Genomic DNA, 21,082 nt, shown 5'->3' with positions numbered 1-21,082 from the left:
TGAAATATAGTTGTTGAATGAATTATCCAATCACCTGGCTTAGTGAGATGACTATAATCCAATAACCTGCAATTTGGGACCACTGATTGCAGGCCTTCTACTGTCTTCCAACACCTGTTAACCCCCTGGGAGAGTAGAACAAGCTGTATTAGAGGAACTAATAGCCACACCGTGGCCTGACACAAGACTGCTAACTGCCCTGGGCTTCAGTGTTTTCATCTACCAAGTGGTAGATGATATATATCAGAGAGATACCTTGAAGGTGATGGGTCCCAGACCTTGCTGGTCATCAGAATTACCTGGGGAGTTACAAACGCAAGTTCCCAGGCCTCATCTCCAGAAGGTTCTAATTCAGCCAGTTGGAGGCAGGGCCCGGGGAATCTATTTTTAGAAGGTCCCAGATGTGCAGGCAGCTTTGGGAGCCCTGGTGTGAAGGATCTGCTGAGGAAGCATATATGAGGCCTTCTGGACATGTGAACAAGCACATGTGTTCCAGAATTTTTACTACATTTGGGGATCATGACCTGGGCAACCTCACTGATATGGTGGACATGGTCCAGAAATGTATTGTAAACAAAAATTTTTTGTTTCTTCTGGTCACAGGAAATCACATAAGAAATACCTACTTTATTTATTTTTTTCACAGAGAGAGAGAGAGAGAGAGAGACAGATAGGGACAGACAGACAGGAACGGAGAGAGATGAGAAGCATCAATCACCAGTTTTTTGTTGCGATACCTTAGTTGTTCATTGATTGGTTTCTCATATGTGCCTTGACTGTGAGCCTTCAGCAGACCGAGTAACCCCTTGCTCAAGCCAGCGACCTTGGGCTCAAGCTGGTGAGCTTTGCTCAAACCTGATGAACCCGAGCTCAAGCTGGTGACCTCAGGGTCTCGAACCTGGGTCCTCCGCATCCCAGTCTGACGCTCCATCCACTGCGCCACCGCCTGGCCAGGCAAGAAATATCTACTTTAACCGGTACAAAAAGTAGTGACTTACTTTATTGTTTAACTAAAGTGTTTTTAGATTATAAAGGTAATACATGTTGGTTTTACAATGTCCATGTTGCAGACTGTGCAAAGTAAAACATGCAAGGCCTCTCCCTCCCCTTCTCAACCCAGCCCTCTAGACGAAACTAATGTTAGTAACAGGAGTGCAAAACACCTCCTAGGCATTCATGTAGGGAATTAAAAAAATGAAAGCCTTTTACATATGTGGTTCTGTAGTGTGCTTTTTTATTTTTCTTTTTTTAGTGACAGAGAGAGAGAGAGAGAGAGAGACAGAGACAGACAGGAAGGAAGAGAGAGGAGAAGCATCAACTCATAGTTATGGTACCTTAGTTGTTCATTGATTGCTTTCTCATGTGTGCCTTGACCTGAGGGCTGTAGCTGAGCCAGTGATCCCTTGCTCAAGCCAGAGACCTTGGGCTCAAGCCAGCGACTGTGGGCTTAAGACCAGTGAGTGACCTTTGGGGTCAACTCAGCGACTATTAGGTCATGCTTACGATCCCATGCTCAAGCTGGTTACCCTGCACTCAAGCCAGTGACCTCAGGGTTTTGAACCTGGCTCCTCAGCGTTCCAGGCTGATGCTCTATCCACTACACCACTGCTTGGTCAGGCTGTAGTGTGATTTTTTCACTTAATTACTTTATATAATTTTCATGTTATTATATATCAATGCCTCACTTAGACCTGGCCACCGAGGCCCATGTCCTGGGTTCAACTCTGAATCTGCCACTTCTAATTGGGTGAAGAGTCCCGGTGGTGAAGGGGGTAGGCCCCCAAGAGCCCACATTTTCACCACTCTGGGTACCCAGGATGCTGGAATCTCCTGCCCAAACAGCCTGGGGCAGGCCCGTTCCCTGGATCTGACTTTCTGGTGGTGGATCACACCGCCAATGAGGCTAGCCCTCAGAAGGGGCTATTCATGGGGGTGTGGACAGAGCTTGGATGTACTGGATGGGGTATTCAAGAGAAAACTGTATGTGGGAAGAAAAGATGGTGAGCTGTGGGTCAGAGCCTCCGTTTGCTTTCTTGACCCGGGCCCCTCAGATATCGGGGGTGGGCCTGACATAGATGGATGATACAGCTTCGCCTCATCCTTTAAAATACTGGCTGCACAGCATCACACTTTTCTTGTATAACCATTCTCCTATTGATGGATATTTAAATTGTTTCATCCTTTTTCTTATTGATAGCTGTTTAGGTGCTTTAAAAATATTTCCCACTGCACAAGGCCTTTGATCAGCACTGTTGAATAAAGATGCCCCAGTGCTCGGGCCGCTATGCGGAGCCATGCGAGTGGTGTGTGCACAGCCTGGTGTGCTGCTGGGCTCCAGGCTGGTCCTGGAGCCGGCCCCTGGCCCTCTGGGCACAGAGCCTGCTGACGAGCATCATCACAGCTGTTGATTTCACAAGCTTGGCTCTGCTTTGTTCCTGGAAACTTCTGGGTCCTCCTCAGCTTACATCCAAACAGCATTTTTTCCTAAGTTGCAGAAGTACTCAGAACAGAAGATGGAACGTTACCACAAAGAATGTTATCAACCCATTTGAAGGGAAAATGAGAATCTTGACCCACTGACTGTGTAGAATAGAGTGGCCAGCTTGTGCCAGTTAGTTCAATGCCTCTCCCCTTGCCACACCTCAATGCCAATCTCCCAGGGCCACTTGTCCTTTTCTCACCACACCTGGCACTCTCTTTCCTGCCTCTGTTAATGTGGTTCTTCATCCCAAACTCTAAGCTGGCCTCCTTCTATCTGCCCTTTAAGGCCTTTTCCTCCAGGAAGCCTTCTTTGATCTTTCAACAGAAAGCTCTCTCCGTCAATTCCTATGATGCTTTGTTTGTACCTCTCTTGTCTTCCCCCCTCTCCTTTAGGTAAGTTATCTGTAGATAGCAGAGAGAGACCCTGATTCATCTTCAAATTTCCACTGTTGGTGAAAGTATCTTGAACACAGTCAAGGCTCAAGACTTGTTTGTTGAATAAATAAATAGGAGAAAGGGTAGAGGAGGCTGTTCATTTTGCAAAGACAAGCTAAGTTTTCATTCTTGGGTGCAGCTGAGAGCAGACCTGGGCTGAACTCTTGTGGGCCCCATTTGCAGATGGAACACCAACCTTGGGGTACCCTTGATCCCTCCCATGCTCCCAGGAAGGTGGCTATGGTCAGGAGTCTCCCCCCCAGAGAGGCTGAGTCCACAGTGTAAAAATTTCTCCCTCAATTTTATTTTTTTATTTTTTTTTGTGACAGAGATAGAGAGAGTCAGAGAGAGGGACAGATAGGGATAGACAGACAGGAAGGGAGAGAGATGAGAAGCATCAATTCTTTGTTGCAGCAACTTAGTTGTTCACTGATTGCTTTCTCATATGTGCCTTGACGGGGCGGGGGGCTACAGTAGAGTGAATGACCCCTTCCTTGCTCAAGCCAGCAACCCTGTGCTCAAGCCGGATGAGTGTGCGCTCAAGCCAGTGACCTTGAGGTTTTGAACCTGGGTCTTCTGCATCCTAGTATGATGCTCTATCTACTGCGCCACCTCCTGGCCAGGCTCTCTGTCTCTTTTCCAAATGTATGATAAATTCTTGCTTATATTTTCAAGTCATGGTCAGAGAACTGACCCCCCCCCCCCCCCCCAGTTTTATAACAACTCTTTCCTTTGGAAGTGAAACAGAAAAACAATAATAGTTTGGGCAGATGTCTCTCAGTGGAATGTATAGTTTCAATTTCTTGGTGTGTGGAAGGCTGACAGCCCCTCTGCTGGAAAGGGACCATGCCACTCTTGCTCTCCATCCTGGGCGGGCCTATTTACATAGGTTCATAATTAGGGTGGTGATATTTTCTACGTGACAGCGTACACACCCAGCAGCTCATTGCATCGGCCTCCTGGCCAGGGGAGATGATGAGATAGGAGAGCAATTCCCTTTGACGGAGAAGAAAGCACAGCCCAGAGAATGCCAGGATCCTCTGGCTAGAAGCTGAGGCACAAGTGGGACACTGTTATTCTGACTGTGTCCAGGGATCTAGCCACATGGGCTCCGTTGAGGCAGAGAAAGAGGAGAAGGCCCAGAGGCAAAAGGAGAAAAGCTTTTTTTTTTTTTTGTATTTTTCTGAAGCTGGAAACGGGGAGAGACAGTCAGACAGACTCCCGCATGCGCCCGACCGGGATCCACCCGGCACGCCCACCAGGGGCGACGCTCTGCCCACCAGGGGGCGATGCTCTGCCCCTCCGGGGTGTCGCTCTGCCGCGACCAGAGCCACTCTAGCGCCTGGGGCAGAGGCCAAGGAGCCATCCCCAGCGCCCGAGCCATCTTTGCTCCAATGGAGCCTTGGCTGCGGGAGGGGAAGAGAGAGACAGAGAGGAAGGAGGGGGGGGTGTGGAGAAGCAAATGGGCGCTTCTCCTATGTGCCCTGGCTGGGAATCGAACCCGGGTCCCCTGCACGCCAGGCCGACGCTCTACCGCTGAGCCAACCGGCCAGGGCCGAAAAGCTCTTTTTTGGTCTTGTGTCTGTTGACACATTTATGTGTAGATAGATGTTTAGATGTCTACATTGTATTGTCTCCTGATGAAGTAACCCCCACCTGCTTTCTAGGATCGCTGAGTCCCTGCCATTGGTCACCCCTTTGGATTCAGGCATCGAGGGTCGTTCTTAGCATAAGCCTTGAAAAATCTTAACCTATGAATCCATGAGAACTCACAGGCACCTTAAAAAGGATCAGGGCAGTGGTTCCAGAATCTGGCTGGCATTAGATATACCTGGGGATGTTTAAAAATAGAGATTCCCAGGTCTTACTTCTAGAGAGAATCTGAGTTTGTAAGTCTTGGATTGGGGTGAGGAATCTGTATTCTTTAACTGGCAATTCTGTTCTGCTAACTTTGGGAACTCCTGGCTTATATTATCAGGTGATCACCACCTGGTTAAATTTAATTTTCTAAATAGAAAAAGGTTTAATACAGAAAGAAAAAAAGAAGAAAAAAGAAGACTTTTAAATAAAGACAAACAGGTCACATGGGAATTAAAGGCAGGATGCACAATCTAGAAATAGTTAACAAACACGGGGTCATGAGTTTATCTACTTTCAAAGCACTTTGTATGAACAAGCACATAAATTAATGCAGTCATACGTGAATGTTTGGGGGAATTATTATGTGTCAAGGATTGTGCTCAGTGCTCCCTCTGACACTGATGCACTTAATTCACAAAACAACCGAGAGAGAGAGAGAGAGAGAGAGAGAGAGAGAGAGAGAGAGAGAGAGAGAGAAGACCCATTTTGAAGCTGAGAAAACTGCAGCATAGAGAAGCTTGGTGACTCACCCAAAGTTACCCAGCTGGCTAAGGATGGCTCTTAGACTCCCCCTCCTACCTGGTCTTCTCCCTACCTCTGGGCATAGGGGAGAAGGTACCTAGAAGCAGCCCTGTGTTCCATCTGGAAGCCCTGAGTTACACTAGGGAATCATTGGCTATGCAGAATCCTTCGAGGTTCTCCCTGTCTGGTTCAGAGCTCAAGTTGGTTTACCTCTGTCCCTTCCAGATCGTGAGTAATAGCTCTTCTTACAGCATTATCCTTATTTTGAGAAGCTGTTGGGAAACAAAGAGGCTGTGGACTCACTTGAACCATTGGAGGGTAAAGTCGGTCATTACATTTTTGGAAATGTCCTCCTCCTCGAGTTACAAACTCACTGACTCAGTGGTTGGGGAGGGGCAGAGAAGACAGTGCAGAGAGGAGCTGCTGACACAGGGCAAGCTGCTGGAGCTGGGCCAGGCCACTGTCCACCACCCACCTGCCCTCTGCCTGACCTCACTTCAGCTGGGCCCCTCCAACCTTTGCAGAGAAAGAGAGGACAGGAAATCTCAACCTCTCTCATATGAGGCCATTGTCTCCATCCCCTTTACAACAAGAATGTCTAGCTTTGAAGCAGAAAACACCCAAGCAGAACAGTAAAAATAAAAAAAGAATTAAAAAAACTGAAGATAGTTTAAGGAGCCTCTGGGACAACTTCAAGCATACTAACATTCACATCGTGGGGTGCCAAAAGGAGGAGAAAGACAGCAAGAAATTGAAAACATAATGATGGAAAACTTCCCTAACCTGGTGAAGCAAACAGACATACAACTCCAGGAAGTGCAGAGAATCCCAAACACGGCTGAATCCAAAGAGGCCCACACCAAGACACATCATAATTAAAATGCCAAAGATTAAAGACAAAAAAAAAATCTTAAAAGCAGCAAGAAAAAAGCAGTTAAGTTACCTATAAAGGAGCTCCATAAGACTGTCAGATGATTTCTCAACAAAAACTTTGCAGGCCAGAAGGGATTGGCATGAAATATTCAAAGTGATAGAAAGTGAGGACCTACAACCAAGATTACTCTACCCACCAAGGCTATCATTTCATTTTTTCCCCATTTCATTTTCCATTTCTCTTGCCATCTGCAGCAACATGGATGGTCTTAGAAGGTATTATGTGAGCCCTGGCTGGTTGGCTCAGTGGTAGAGCGTCGGCCTGGCGTGCAGGAGTCCCAGGTTCGATTCCTGGCCAGGGCACACAGGAGAAGCACCCATCTATCTGCTTCTCCACCCCTCCCCCTCTCCTTCCTCTCTGTCTCTCTCTTCCTCTCCTGCAGCTGAGGCTCCATTAGAGCAGGGCTGGCCTGGGCGCTGAGGATGGCTCTGTGGCCTCTGCCTCAGGCGCTAGAATGGCTCTGGTTGCAACAAAGTAACGCCCTAGAGGGGCAGAGCATCACCCCCTGGTGGGCATGCCGGATGGATCCCGGTCGGGCACATGCGGGAGTCTGTCTGACTGCCTCCCCGTTTCCAACTTCAGAAAAATACAAAAAAAAAAAAAAAAAAAAAGAAAAAAAGAAAGAAGATATGCGAAGTGAAATAAGACAGTCAGAGAAAGACAAATGCCATATGATTTCACTTATATGTGGAATCTAAAAAACAAAATAAACAAACAAGCAAAGCAGAAAAAGACTCTTAGATACAGAGAACATTTTGATGATTGCCAGGTGGGAGAGAGGTGGGGGATGAAAAAGGTGAAGGGGCTTAGAAGTACACATTGGCAATTATAGAATAGTCATGGGGATGTAAAGTACAGCATAGGGAATGTAGTCAACAATACTGTAATAACTATGTATGGTGACAGGTGGATTCTAGATATATTGGGGTGATCACTTTGTAAGTTACATAAGTGTCTAATCATGAGGTTGTACACCTGAAAGTAATATAATACTGGACGTCAACTGTAATTAAAAAAAAAAAGAATGTCCAGCTTTGGGCTCCCCTGAAAGTTAGCTCTCGGGTCACACTCAGACTTCTAGAACAATTCTCTCTTCCTTCTGTGGGTCTGTGCTAATCATTAACGATGTAAAGATGAATAAAAGGCAAGTCCTACCCTTGGGGGCTCACAGCTCCCGCTCCCCTGTTAATCTCTCTTGGCTCTTTATTCTTCATTTCCTCTCCTCTCCTCTTCCCTTTTTCCCCATTTCATTTTCCATTTCTCTTAACTGGCTTTTCCTACAGCTCCCTCTCCATGCCTCTCTGCATTATTGGCTCAGGTTAACTCATCACAGCTAAACTCATCCATCTTCTGAACAAGAAAGGATCCAAGAGGGAGAGCAGGGAGGATTTAGGAATTCAACAGAAAATGACAGAAACCTTGTCAAGGTGGTCTCCAGTCAATAGCATTTGCCACTGGCGGCCTGTCTGAGTGCAGCTGTGCGGGAGAGAGGCTGCTGGAGAAGAAAAGCCATGAGAAAGAGGGAGGTGCTGAGGAGCCCTTAATTGTTCACCACGGAGTCAGGGAAAGTTAGAAGGAGGCATTCTATCCAAGCCTGGAGAAAACAAGAAGTAGTTTAAGTAGTGATTGATCACAGCTGAGATTAGTGAGAAAAAGCACTTATAGCACATTGATTTGATTTTCTATTTGCATATAACCTTAAAACACATTTATTCCACTTTGCAGTTTTCAATAAGTAGTTCTGCTTTTCACATTTTGTAGCCTAACTGAACGGAAGCACATGCTTCCCTGAGTTAGTGACTTCTATGGGAATCTTAGGGGATCGGAGGCAGGAGCCATTATCAGTCAGCCTTGCTTTTCCTAGTGTCAGGTATGATAATTACACATAGCGTGCCAAAGAACAATTAAAGCCTGGGTAGCAGTATAGAAAATTCAAACCTATGAAATTATAGAAAGTCATTCTCAAGGTTGCTTCTATATAACTTGGCTATTGTAAATAATGTATATAACTAGGGGAGCATATATCTTTTCTAATTAGTGTTTTACTTTTCTTCAGATAAATACCCAGAAGTGGAATTGCTTGGTCATGGGGAGGTTCTATTTTTAATTTTTTAAGAAACCTCCATACTGGTTTCCATGGTGGCTGCACCAATTTATCATCTCACCCAAAATGCACAAGAGTTCCTTTTTCTCCACATCTTCACTAACACATTATTTATTGTATTTTTTTATCATAGCCATTTTGACAGGTGTGAGGTGATATCTCACTGTGGTTTTGATGTGCATTTCCCTGATGATGAGTGATGTTGAGTATCTTTTCATATGTCTGTTGGCTGTTGTATGTCTTCTTTGGAGAAATGTCTATTCAGCCCCACTGCCCATTTTTAAAATTTTTTTGATGGTAAGTGTTCTATATATTCTGGATACTAACCCTTTCTTGAATATCTCATTTGAAAATATCTCCCCCCATTTAGTAGGTTACCTTTTTGTTTTGTGGATGGTTGCCATAGAGTCAGTATCGTAATAACTGTGTGTGGTGACAGATGGGTGCTGGACTCACCATCAGAAGGTATATAGATGTCAGATCACTAAGCTGTTCATCTGGAGCTAATATAATTTTGTATGCCAACTATACTTAAATAAAAACAAGTCTGTCACAAAATAGTACAAGTTTCCATTTATATAACGTTCAAAAGCAGGCTAAACCAATCAATTTGCTCATGGTCAGAATGGCGATTGGTTTTGGAGGGGATCTGGATGATGAGGGTGCACAAGGGAGGCTTCTGGGGTCCTGGCAAAAGTCTGTCACTTGATCCCGGTGCCAGCTCCCTGGGTGCGCTCACTCGGGAAACATCGGCTGAGATGGAGATGACCATTGCACGTATATTATGTATCACTTATGATTTGCTTACTTCTCCAAGTGCGATTCAATTAAAAATTTTCTTCCAGGAAGAAGTCGTTCTCCAGATAGAGTGAATTTGAGCATTAGTTTATTCTCCACCTCATACGAGGGACTCCCCTTCCCTCTCCATGCTGGACTTAAGGAAGACACTGGAGGCATAAAACCAGCAGTGTTGGCGTCAGAGAAGGGAGGAAGGGGGAAGAGCCCACAGGCTGGTGGGGGCGGGGGTGGGGGAGGTGGTGGTTGGAGAAGATGCTGACTCGGCAAATCCCTCTGGCTTCCCTGAACTGCCCAAATTAACTTTATTTTCTTTTGTGGAGGTTAGTAACCAGAGACTTTCCTTCCCTACTCCCACTACTAAGACTATGCATCTTACCCGCACCCCCAAACCCCAGTGTCTGTCCCCTGCTTGGACTCTTCTACGACCCTGAGGACTGGCTTCAGCTCTGGGTTCTGCTGACCAGTGTGTGTGCATCAGAGGTGCCGTGGGCCCTCACTGACATACTCTTCAAGTCCCAGGGAAAACTTCTTGGAGATATAAAGAGCCGTGGGAGCCTTCTGCAGGTTGTACCTTAAACGCACGCGCGGCCTCAGTTCTCCGGTGTGCTGGGGCTGACAGGCTCTCTGTGCTTGCTCTCACTGCTGCTTCGTGCTTTTGAGGGACTGAAGGTTCCCCAGCTCCGGCCTGTGAGGCCCACTGCTGGGTTTCCTCTCCTTCAGCCCTCTGCGACTCGCAGTCCTTCTGTCCGCGCTCCCTGCCAGGGTCTGCTGGGTGGCTTGGCCGGGCGCCCCGGGCCCACATTACCCAACCAGGACAGTTTCTCTCTCTTTTCCCGTCTCTCTTGTATGTTGAGTGGTTTCATCCTATCTGGGCTTTGGTCCTGTAGTGATTTATCCTTTAACCAGAATGAGTCACGGTGCCGAATTTTATTTGTTCCAAGAGAAAATAGCAGAGGGTATTTATGTGCCGTGGAGTTGGGAGCCTGCGCTGAGGACCCGAGCCAGGAAGAGAGCAAGCTTAGAGTGTTCCTCAAAGAGGTTTCCACAGCAACAGAGCCTGAGGCTGTCCCCGGCTTCCCAACCGGCACTGTCGCCCGAGGAGGAAGGACAGAATTGGATGAGATCTGTCATTCTGTCCAAACAGTTCCTGAAGCCCATTTCCTTGAAACCTCTCCCTGGACATCCTGTCCTTTCTCGGGGGATAGGCCAGCGTGAGGAGCTAACGTATCCAGCATCTGCCCAAGGGAGACACTTCACACTCCATCTCCTGTGTCTTCCTCATAAAAACCCTTTGGTCCAGTAAGTGGATGGGATGCGCTCAAGTTCCCACAGCTTGGAAAGTGCTTCACAGGGAAGGGAACTCAGGTTTGCGTGGCTCTGAGCCAAGACTGTTCCTAAGCGAGGAGCCACTCTGATGTGCCTTCATTTCTACTGCTCACAAAACTTAGGGCATATTTCAAAATGAGTATGAGCAATAAAATATCCCTTAATTTTTGTGAGCAGTGTATTTGCTGAGGCAGAAGATCTGTGCCCCACGCCCACCCTGACGTTGCTGTCACCCTGTAGAAAAGGGCCGCAGATGAGACGGTGAGAAACCTTCAGCCTGGGAAGGGAGGGAATGGCTGGGCTCGAGGGCCTCTTCCCTCAGCCGAGGCTTGAGAGCTGAAATGTATGAATTATTCCTCATGGATTACCTTTTCAGTCAACCCGAATGCCACCGTTAGAGGGACCCTGGGTCTAGACAGGGAAGATCCTAGTGAAAACGCAAATTTGTTATCTGGGAAGGTGAGTGCATAAAGGCATTAATTAATGCCTTAACCAAAAATTAGAGCTTAGTTTAGGTAGGTGTCACTGACCAATCTTGAATCAAGGGACCCAGGATGGTGGGTGGATTAACCATTTGACAGTTTCCATTAAGCTCCAGGTAGAAATGTCACAGGAAGTGGAAGCGATGGGACTGAGAGTTGGGATACCTGAGTTTCAGTCCTGGTCTTCTCACTGACTTGTTGTGTGGCCTTGGTGTAGTCTCTATCTCTGGGCCTCAGTTTCCTCCTCTATAGAATAAGAGGGTTGGGGTATTTCTAAGTTCCTCTCCGGCGGCGGGGCTGGGGGGCGATGCTGCGGAAGGTGTGGTAGCCCTGAAGGTCAGCCCCACCCATGTTTACTGTCCACCTGTGCCCCCTGAGCCTGCCCCTCCCCAGCCCACCTCAACACAGAATAGGGGTCCTGTACAGACATGACAATGGTGACCCTGTCTTCAGGCTGTGGAGACAGGCCCTCTGCCCGAGGTCTCCACAACTGGAAGATACTGCATTTCCAGGGAGGTTTCTGGGACAGATGGAAGTCTTGTGTCAGGCAGGCCCGTTTCAGTTTTGTTCACCTTTGGCATTGAGGGCTCTCGTCCCCCGCGTGACGCCAGCCTCGGGGGAGGTGGTGGCGGTACGGGGTTGCTGGCAGGATCTGCACTTGGCCCTGGCGGGGCGTTTGCTCCCAAGCCCGGCAGGTTCTGGGAGCCCCTCCCCACTGCCTCAAGGTCCACCCGCAGGGCACCCAGGCACACAGCCCCTTTCGCACCTGAGCACAAAGCCTTGAGCTATGGCAAAAGAATCCAGAAGGGCCCTTCAAAGAGATGGAAGGCAGTGTAGGACTCACTGTGATTTTGGTTGAGCCAGGCCACCAAGTCTATCTTTCCATTGCTGAGGGTGATGACAGGTTTAAGAAGCTCCTTTCCCCCAAGAAGTTTCTGTTTCTCATCAGGACATCCCAGAATCCAGGTGACTGAGGCTCAGTATGGTTTGGCAGGGCAGGGGTCAGCACACCCCTTAACTTCCTTCTCAGTCTCCCACTCCACCAGATTCTCTTTCTCCATTTCTTTCCACCTCCAGAGACCCCCTTCTCTTACTATCCTTGTCCACTTCTCTGGGTACCAGTCCCCTCCCCCACGAGCGGAAGGAGCAGCCAGGGAGCACCCTGAGGGCAGCGCAGCCGCCAGGTGGGCAGGTGCTAGGAAGCTGGGCGGGGCTCCTTCTCCTTCCCTCCCCCTCACAGCACACAGCAGGCGGATGGAACTAATGGCATCGGTGGCAACGGAGAGAAGCAGGAGAGGGAATGGGGATACAGGAACAGGTCGCCTCCAAACCCCGGTCGCGACCGTTTCCATTGGAGACTCCAGAGGAAGGAGAGAAGGGCCGGGAGGAGGAGGAAGAGCCGGAAAGGGGCAGGGGTAGAGAAGTTGAGAAACGAAGGAGCAGTGTGGGAAATGGAGAAATCAGGAAGAGCAAGTGGGCAAAGAAAAGAAAACAGAAAATTGAAAAGTAGGAGGAGGCAGAGGAGGGGCTAAGAGAGGCGGGCGGGGTTTGGAGTGGATGACAACAATGAGACAGCAGCAGATCTCCTCAAAAATAGCCTGTCCCTCCTCCCAGCCCCCTCTCCACTCTGCCCCCAGGGCACCCACTTCCCCACACATGGGCACCTACACTGGCTCGGGCTATTTTGTGTCTGTTGTCACCAGCTTAAGATAATGGAGATGGAAAGCTTTCGGCTGGTGGTTCTGAGTGTAGTACTTAGACCAGCAGTGGCAGCACTACCTGAGAACTCCTTAGAAAAGCTTCTCATGCTCCATCAGGACCTAGTGGATCAGAAACTGGCGGTGGAGCCCAGCAGTCCTTCCAGGGGATTCTAATGTAGGCTGTCAGGTTTGAGAACCACTGCCCTAGAGCAGTACTGCAGACATTTTTTACATACGTTACAGTGAGTCGTTTTAAGAACTCTAGACTTGCTCTGTGTGCATGGATGCACTCCGAAGTGGTTCCTCCATCTCCAGCACTCTGGGCTGCAGTTTGGCCCCCACTGCAAGCTCCCCAGCTCTGCCCCTCCGCGGCTGCTGGGAGCAGCACTGGTGGATAAGCCCTGGGAGAGCTGCACGCCGCCCTTGCTGCCTGGGACAGGCAGCCCCTGCCCCCTTTCTCACAGTTCTCTCCTCTTCTGCCCCCTGGGGTTCTGAGCCCCAGTCTACCCTTTCCTCTGATCTTCTCTCCCTCCCACCACAGGCATCCCCGGGTTCTGTCCCAGCTCCCCCCCCTTCTCTTTGAACTGCTCCTCTGAGAATGTATTTCTCCCAGCATATGAGTCTAGATCCTGATCTCCCTGTTAAGTTGAAGGCTCTTGATCCAACCTGGCCTCTTGTACCCAGTTGACCCTAGGATACTTCAAAACAATGGGACCAAAACTTAGCGTACCCGTTCTCCCAAAGTCTGTCCCCTGTTGCTAGAGTTTGCTTTTCTGCTTTTTCACTATCTTTTCAGTCATCCTCATACCGTTTCATCTCTGACGTCACCTCTTTCTATTCTTATCCAAGTTGACTCTATGTCAGCCACACTCATTCTAGGCTTTTTCCCACCTCAGGACCTTTGCACTTGTCATTCCCTCTGCCTGGAATGTTCTTTTTTAAATATCCATGATTGTCTGAGATTCTCCTTTTCCTTCAGTCTCTGATTGCTGTCACCCTAGCACTGAGGCCTTCCTTGATGGCTTGTATAAGGCAGTAGCCTGCATCCTCACCCACTGCTCTCAAGCCCCCTTACTCTGCCTAATGCTTTCATTTTTATTTATTTATTTTTTTTGTGGCAGAGACAGAGAGAGTCAGAGAGAGGGACAGATAGGGACAGACAGGAAGGGAGAAGGATGAGAAACATCAATCCTTCATTGTGGCTCCTTAGTTGTTCATTAATTGATTTCTCATATATGTGCCTTGACCGGGGGGCTATAGCAGACCGAGTGACCCCTTGCTCAAGCCAGTGACCTTGGGCTCAAGCTGGTGAGCCTTGCTCAAACCAGATGAGCCCGCGCTCAAGCTGGCGACCTCGGGGTCTCAAACCTGGGTCCTCCACATCCCAGTCCGATGCTCTATCCACTGTGCCATCGCTTGGTCAGGTGCTTAATGCTTCTTTATTGCACACCTCACCACTGACAGATGATGCACAAATTATACCATGTCTTGCCCCACTAAAAGAAAAGGTACATTTGGGTAGGAACTTTGCAATTTTGTTCACCAATGAATTCTCAGGACATGGCACAGGTTTTCAAGAATGAATAAATGAACTACTGATGCTCATAAAGTAAGCCCCTTCAAGACTCCACCTCCTAGACCAGGGGTCAGTAAACTTTTTGGCTGAGAGAGCCATGAATGTATATTTTAAAATGTAATTCTGGGGCCCTGGCCGGTTGGCTCAGCGGTAGAGCGTCGGCCTAGCGTGCGGAGGACCCGGGTTCGATTCCCAGCCAGGGCACACAGGAGAAGCGCTCATTTGCTTCTCCACCCCTCCGCCGCGCTTTCCTCTCTGTCTCTCTCTTCCCCTCCCGCAGCCAAGGCTCCATTGGAGCAAAGATGGCCCGGGCGCTGGGGATGGCTCCTCGGCCTCTGCCCCAGGCGCTAGAGTGGCTCTGGTCGCAATATGGCGACGCCCAGGATGGGCAGAGCATCGCCCCCTGGTGGGCAGAGCGCCGCCCCATGGTGGGCGTGCCGGGTGGATCCCGGTCGGGCGCATGCGGGAGTCTGTCTGACTGTCTCTCCCTGTTTCCAGCTTCAGAAAAATGAAAAAAAAAAAAAAAATGTAATTCTGTGAGAGCCATACAACATGTTTAACACTAAATACAAGTAAATGTGTGCATTTTATGTAAGACCAACGCTTTTAAAGTACAATAAGTCTCTGAATTCTTTTTAATAACGTTGTTATGCTGTTGCTAACCAATAATGAATAAAGCACTTCTTACCATTAATGCGACTTCTGGTGCTGCATGGTTTTGCTGATGGTTTTGTAGTCTGGTTGATACGCGGTTAAGCTTCATGCAGGTGTTGAGACTTCCATCGGTTAAACATGATTGTAGGTTGGTCTTAACGTTCTTTAGATGTGAGAAAGACTGCTCACATGCATACATAGAGCCAAACATTGTCAGTACAGCAATACTCACACGCCGCAGTGTGTGGTATGTGATGGGAAGCATGTTCCAAGTTTTGACAATCAGCTGTCCACGGGTTGAAGTTTTTTCATTTCTCCCCACTTGTGTTTGCTCGCCAACTCTGCTTGCTGTCGTGCAAGTCTTTCCAAATCTTCATTCAGTGACTTGAACTTATTCACCCACATGTCTAAGGCCTTCAGGTCAGCAGCTTGTAGCTCAAAATCTCTGATGGAGACACCAGGGATGTAACTCAGGTCGGCACTGTTCATTGCACACTCGTGTGGATGGGTGATGAACTTAAAAAGATGAGTACGCTCACGAAATTCTCCAAAGTGCGCTTTGAATGACTGCAGGAGATTAGATGTGAAGCCCGCTAGCTGCTGGAGATCAAGATGTTGAGCAGGGTCACTTGCTGTGCATGCATCTTTAAACTCTCCCAGTTTTTCAAAGTGTAGTAAATGACCTGTTTCAATGTCGGAGATGAAGAGTTCCAGCTTGTTTTCAAATGCAAACACTGCTTGTTGAAGGGATAAGACTGTATTTCCAATGCCTTGCATTTTCACATTGAGCTGGTTCAGATGTTCAATCATGTCCATGAGATAGCAGAACTTCAGGAGCTACTCAGTGTTAGCTAACTCAGGATGCTCGATGTTCTTCATTTCAAGAAAAGTCCAGATTTGGCTCAGACAAGCCGCGAAACAGCTGATCACCTTCCCTCTTGACAAGCAACACACATTGCTGTGCAGAAGCAGACCAGGATAATTATTTCCAACTTCATCCAGCAGTGTTTTAGACTGGTGATCATTTAAAGCTCGGGCAACAATAAAGTTGACCACCCGAATGACCAGTGACATCACGTCACCAAGCTGCTCACCACACATCTGAGCACAAAGCGCCTCCTGATGTAGGATGCAGTGAAAACTTAGGATGGGTCTCTTTTCATGTTCACGAAGAAGCGCTATGAATCCTGTTTTTCCCCATCAAGCATGGAGCACCATCAGTACACACAGAAATAAGTTTATCCATCAGATTTTTTTCTTTAGTGAACTCAATGAAAGACTTGAATAAATCCTCCCCTCTTGTTGACTCTTTCATAGGCAAAACAGCAAGACTTTCCTCACGTAGTGTGTCACTGACAGCATACCTTGCAATCACATTGAACTGGGATAAATGGCTTATGTCTGTTGACCCATTTAAAGCGACAGAAAAGAATGGTGCTGCATTTATGTCCTTCACTTGTGTTGCCTCAATTTGATTTGCCATCATGATGGTACGATTGTGAACAGTTCTTGCCAACAGAGGCATGTCTTTTATTCGGTTGATTATCTTGTCTTTATCGGAAAAGTCGTCAAAAAGTTCACTGCAACATCAAGCATGAATATTTTGGCATACTCCCCATCTGTGAATGGCTTTCCATTTCTCACAATTGCTAAAGCTCCAGCAAAGCTAGCTGAATTCCAGTCACCTTGTTGGGTCCAAACACGGAGTTGCTGCTGACTAGCTTGTACTCTGCACAGTAGCTCTTGACATGCTTTCTTTCTGCTGTCCCCCACTGGATATTTCAATGCAAATGTAGTATGGTGTGTGTCGAAGTGCCGCTTTATATTTGACCGTTTCATTGATGCAATTTTAACATTGCATATTAGACACACTGCAGAACCTGCTCTCTCCACAGAGGTGAATTCCTCTGTCCATTCCTGCTGAAAAGTACGATACTCCTCATTTTTTTTTCTTTTAGCCATCTTCTTCATCAAAAGGGTTTCTGCAATTAGCTAGCTGACTACTTGATTAAAAGGAGGGAAGTTTACTTCCTGACCTCACAATGACCCGTGTATGTTATGCATTATCCAATAAAAATTTGGTGTTGTCCTGGAGGACAGCTGTGATTGGCTCCAGCCACCCGCAACCATGAACATGAGTGATAGGAAATGAATGAATTGTAATTCATGAGAATGTTTTATATATATATTTTTTATTATTTATTCATTTTAGAGAGGAGAGAAAGAGAATCAGAGAGAGAGAGAGAGAGGAGAGAGAGACAGGGGGGAGGAGCTGGAAGCATCAACTCCCATATGTGCCTTGACCAGGTAAGCCCAGGGTTTTGAACCGGCGACCTCAGCATTTCCAGGTCGACGCTTTATCCACTGCACCACCACAGGTCAGGCTAGAATGTTTTATATTTTTAATGTTATTATTTTTTTATTAAAGATTTGTCTGCAAGCCAGATGCAGCCATCAAAAGAGACACATCTGACTCGCGAGCCATAGGTCCCCGACCCCTGCCATAGACCCTCCACTCACCAAGACTTTTCTAGCCTTTCTACCAGATTCCCCCTTCCAGGGTCTCCTCTAAATTCTATCCTCCACATGTTAGCCAGATTGATCACCCTAAAAGTTACACCTCTAGTGAGCCACTTTCCTGCTCTAAAACCCCAATTGTTCCCTATTGCCATCTAGATACAATCCTCTTGCCCTGGTATTTAAAACCCTCCAAAGTAGCCTGACCAGGCAGTGGCGCAGTGGATAGAGTGTCAGACTGGGATGCTGAGGACCTGGGTTCAAGATCCCGAGGTTGCCAGCTTGAGTGCAGGCTCATCTGGTTTGAGCAAAAGTTCACTGGCTGGGACCCAGGGTCGTTGGCTCAAGCAAGGGGTTGCAAGTGGTCACTCGGTCTGCTGAAGGCCCATGGTCAAGGCGCATGTGAGAAAGCAATCAATGAACAACTAAGGTGTCACAATGTGCAACAAAAAACTAATGATTGATGCTTCTCATCTCTCCGTTCCTGTCTGTCCCTGTCTATCCCTCTCTCTGACTCTCTCTCTGTCTCTGTAAAAACAACAACAACAAAAACCCACTACATCATGATTTAAAAACAAACAAATAAACAAACAAACAAACCTCCAAAGTATAATCTTTGTTCTCCCAGTCTTTGGTCTCACTGCTCTGCTTTCTGGACCTTCTCCTCCAGCCACTCGGGATAGTATCCTGTCTCTCAATGTGGCTCTTTCTTTTCCAGATTCCCTCTACCCAGTCCTGCTGAATTAGGAGTCCACTCTCCCTTACTCAAACTCCCAGAGTTCCTTCTGTATGCCCTCTTGGTGTTTATCATCCAGGACTGGGCTGTGAGAGTGTATTTCTTCTCTTCCCAGCTGGGCTAAGCACTCATTCTTCCCACATGTTGTTTATGTGACCATGTTAGTGCTGGGCCCTGGGGACACCACAGCCTCAGCTCTCTGTGGGGCCGGCAGCGTAGCCAGTAAGGAAGGATACAGCCATTGGAGACTGTATGTTCCTGGCCAGCCTCAGGGCCAGGGCTGCTTCTGTTCTGCGCCCCCTTGGACCTAAGGAGATCTGAGCTCCAGACCTGGCTCAGACACCTACTAATTACATCATCTCTCTCTCAGAGTCTCAGCTGCCATGCCTATAAAATGGGGGCAAGCCTATTTTTACAAGTTGCTCATGTCCCTGAACCTGTATGTATCCCAGGGAATTCACTTTGGCGTCTTAAAGGCCACTGAGTTTCAAGGGTTCCCTTTTGGCGCTCTTGGGTTTTGTCCGGCTGCTGCTCTTGGGGCACTCAAGAGGAGGAGGTGACATGCCCCGCCTTGCCTTGCTGGGAGCTGAGGCTTCTCTCTCCAGGGCTCAGAGAATCTTACCCCCCGCCCCCATCTCATCGCCAGGAGGCTTCCTGCTCCACAGGACCAAAGGCTTGGAGAAGCCCTCTGTAAACCCTACACTGGAGCTTTGGAACATCAAATGCTCTTAAAAAACTAACTGACTTAATGATCTCAATGTACACACATTAGAGTCATGTGGATTAAATTTCTCTGAAAATACACAAGGGCTTAAAACGCAGGGGCAGAGAACACTCAGCCCGAGAGGAATTTGTTTTCTCTTTTCCTTTTTGTGTGTTTGTGAACATTGTTATTGTTGCTAAAACCCAGGCGTGTGTAAAACTGTTCAAGATGTCTGAAGCACTGCTGTGCGTAGCTTGGGGTCTGAGTTGGGAATGCGCTGGGCAGACGGGAAAGAGTTAATAAAATAAAGTGGCGGTCCCACCAGATGTGTCCCCTCTCCTCCAGCCATTTACACCAGGTTCTGATGCCCCTGATGGTCAAGAAGGCTCACAATCTGGTAAATGGAGACCAGATCCCATTGGAGCCTGAGCTTGGAGACAGCCAGTGGGTCCTCCTCTGGATCAGTGCTGGGACCTGGGTCTCAGGGCAGAGGCTGAGGAGTGATGCGACTCCCCACCAGCATGTCCCAACCCTCAGTGGAGACAGTGAGTCTCCGTGGCCCCAGTCTCCCTGCTGGAGTCTTCTGGGGAGCTTTTAAAAACACAGATTCCCTGGCCTTACTGCAGGCTCAGGAAATGCAGACCAAGGTGTGCAAGCTTTGCCTTAAGGACTGAAAGCCAGGTCCGCACCTAGGAGGCAGGAAGGACCTGGGCCACGGGCTGAAGCAACTCCAACACCAGAGAGAGGGCGTGGGGAAGGGAAGGCCGTTTTAGGCAAGGGAGAAGGATCCAGTAAGTCTTTACGGAGAACGTGTCTCACAAAGATGAACATAATTAACACCAGGTCACATTTTGTTTTGTATTTTTTTTTTAATTATTTCAAGAATATTGGTGTTGCTCCCTCAACTGGACTGGGAGTTATTTGAGAGTGCAACCATGTCTTACCGAAATAAATATTTTGCAGAGTCTAGTAAAATTTATTAACAGATGCTTAATAAACAAATAGTGGTCAAAACAGATTCTATCTTGCAAAAGCCAGGCCCATTTCATCCGTCACCCTTTATACATGAAGAATCGGGATGCTGTGCATCTATGCCTAGGCTGGTCGAGTGAGGTTCAAGTGATTAATTCAGTTTTTCAGACTATGTTCCTATAAGAATCTACTAAATGCCGGGGATAATACCCCTGATTTCAGGGAGAAAGACAATGAAACAGGCAATCATGATCCAGTTTGGTAAATGTTTTCTTAGAAGAAGTGATATCTAAGTTGATAAGAGAATATGCAAGAGGGCTTTCAATTCCAGCCATAAACAACTATGAAAACACAAAATATGTAAAACAACTGCTTTCAGGTAGTGACCACAATCAATGTAGAGCTCTATACCCGAGAAAAGGGAAGCACGGAGCTAATCCCACACCCGCCCAACTCCCTATGGTGGCATCTCCCTTACAGACCACAGGGGAATGGAGCTCAAAAGGGAGCAGCAGTCCATACCCAATACAAATGAGTACACAAGTATACCCCCCAATGAAAATGAGGGTGTCTGTCCATCAAGACATGTATATAGAAGAATGTTAGTAGGCTTTCTATTCAAAATAACCAAAATTGAAGCAATCCAAATATGCATCAACAGTAATAGAGAAATAAATTGTGGTGCATTGCTACAGTGGATTATCACACACCAGTGAAGAAGCATGAAGTATAATACAGTCATCAACCTGTCAAACCTCAAAGGCATAATGAGTCAGGTACAACGAGCTGTGATAAAGTCACAGCAAAAGGAATCGATGGCAGTAGGGTCAGAATAGTCGTTACCTGGAGGTGCACTGACTGTGTGGGGGCACAAAGGAGCTTCCTGGGGAGCTGGAAGTGTTTTACATTGTGTTCTGGGAGGTCATTACACAAGCATGTACATATGTAGAAGTTTACTGAGCGATATACTTAAGATGTTTACACTTATTGTATCTGAGTTATACCTCAATAGAAAGACATCAAGTAAGATACTCATTTATAAAAGCATGTCTCTCTATCTCTCATTTCTATCTCTATCAGAGAGAATCAGCCAGATCCACATGGTGGGTAAGGTAAGTGGGAAGGTAGGAGAAGATATCATGGGAGGAGCTATAGCGTAGGAGGAGGGGCCAGCATGTGCAACTGTCTAGAGTACTGGAAACACTGATCTAAAGCAATTTGACTAGTGATGGGTGTTGAGCACAACATAGGAGGTGGGGAAAGGGGAAGAAAAAGAGGTTGG

The 21,082-nt window shown here is 47.5% G+C and overlaps 1 protein-coding gene across 3 annotated transcripts in view; it reads right to left on the bottom strand.

The window, feature by feature from the left end:
* ITGA11 (integrin subunit alpha 11) overlaps window positions 1-21,082 on the bottom strand; it is a 135,649-nt gene that overhangs the window by 81,640 nt on the left and 32,927 nt on the right. The window contains exon 1 of one of the 3 annotated variants that reach the window (XM_066342838.1): window positions 7,651-7,717. The exons of the other annotated variants lie outside the window; for them this stretch is intronic. The gene's annotated coding sequence lies outside the window, so the exon portion shown is untranslated. Of the gene's footprint in view, window positions 1-7,650; window positions 7,718-21,082 lie in introns of those variants that run through there. 3 annotated transcript variants of the gene reach the window in all.

The sequence above is a fragment of the Saccopteryx leptura genome, chromosome 6 (genome assembly GCF_036850995.1).
Source record: "Saccopteryx leptura isolate mSacLep1 chromosome 6, mSacLep1_pri_phased_curated, whole genome shotgun sequence".
Lineage (NCBI taxonomy): Eukaryota > Metazoa > Chordata > Mammalia > Chiroptera > Emballonuridae > Saccopteryx > Saccopteryx leptura.
Note: the sequence above shows the minus strand (reverse complement) of the source record. Positions and strands in the feature narration are given on the sequence as shown.